We start from the raw sequence: 1,563 nt of genomic DNA, 5'->3' as shown, positions 1-1,563 counted from the left end.
GAATTGAGAATTTTCATGTCTTTCAATTCTCGTACTCGTAATATCTCTTAGCCGTGTGCGGTGCCCCCCTCCACCATAATCCACCTCGATCATATCGTATCGGTGCTTAGGCGAAGCCCTGCGTCGGTAGAACATCATCATCGCCACCACGCCATCGTGCTGACGGAACTCTCCCTCAAAGAAATAAATCAGCAAAATTCTTTCTAATATTTTAGATAGAAGAAACATTTCTTCTTCCATGCTCTGCCTTCGCCCGAGCGGTCCCCAAGGAAGGAAGCCAATAATGGGAGTGTCAGGGCGGAACTTCATTTCGGCTGGATCGGAGTTCGAGGGACGTCATCGAGTTGAACGTGTGCAGAACTTGGAGGTGTCGTGCGTTCGGTACTTGATCGGTCGGATCGTGAAGACGTATGACTACATCAACCGCGTTGTGCTAACGCTTCCGCTTTCGGTCTACGAGGGTACGTGGATAACACTCTCCCCTCTCGTTGGTATGCATCGCCATGATCTTGCGTGTGCGTAGGAATTTTTTTGAAATTACTGTGTTCCCTACAAGGGTTCCCCCGCCGCCGCCCGCGAGAGCGACGCGAGGGACGAGGGTTGGGGAGGTACCTACCCGCCGCCCGCAAGGGCCTCCATCTTTATGTGGTTCCTTCACAAAAGAGTTATTCTCACCAAAGATAATCTGGCAAAAAAGAACTGGGTTGGTAATTGTAGATGTTGCGTTTGTGATATCATGTAAGTGGAGCCTTCGTGCACCCCTGTCCCTCCTTCAAGAAAAGGCAGCTAGGGTTTCTGCCTCCCGTCGGCGGTTCGGCCGATCTCCCACGTCTCCTGTGGCCTTAAGGCCATGGGTGCGCGGTGGATCCCGGCCCTTGCCAGCGGGAGGGCTCGGTTTTCAGGTGCTTCTTCAAGTTTTGTTAGGGTTTGTGTCATGCTCAAGAAGACGAGACGACGACGGCTTCTTCTTGAAGATGGAATAAGGTCCCCGTCTAACCCCCGTCCCAATGGTGTGTCTAGTATCATCAGAGGGTGTGTGGAGGTGTGTCTCCAGCGGATCTCGCGAGATTTGGTTGCTGGTTGTCTTTGGTGGATCCGCTCGGATCCGGTCTTTATTCGTCTTTGTTCATGTGTCTTTAGGTTAGATTCTTTCGATCTGAAATTCTCTTCATCGGCGACGGTTGCTGTTCTGGGGTGTTGGTCCTGTGGGACTTTAGCACGATGACTTCCTGATTGTCTACTACAACAAGTTGTGCCCTGGAATCTAGATGCATTTTTTTTATTTCTGGTGTTCGTTATACCACCATGATTGAAGATGAACAGATCGATAGTTTCCCGTAAAAAAACACCTCTTTCTTGAGTGTGCACTTGAAAAATTAGTATGGGGATCAATACATATTGCTTTTAATGTACACCCTCCAGCGAGCATAAACACGTTATTTGGGACGTGGCTTAATGGAGTGACAGTCACATAGTCAAACATATTCGTACAGGGATATGTGTCGTGGGAACAGATCTGACAGTAGAGTATAGGGGTACGTATAGGAGGGCAGAGCCTAGCTA

This window comes from Triticum urartu, unplaced genomic scaffold, assembly GCF_003073215.2.
Source record: "Triticum urartu cultivar G1812 unplaced genomic scaffold, Tu2.1 TuUngrouped_contig_7344, whole genome shotgun sequence".
NCBI lineage: Eukaryota > Viridiplantae > Streptophyta > Magnoliopsida > Poales > Poaceae > Triticum > Triticum urartu.
This window is presented reverse-complemented; position numbering follows the sequence as displayed.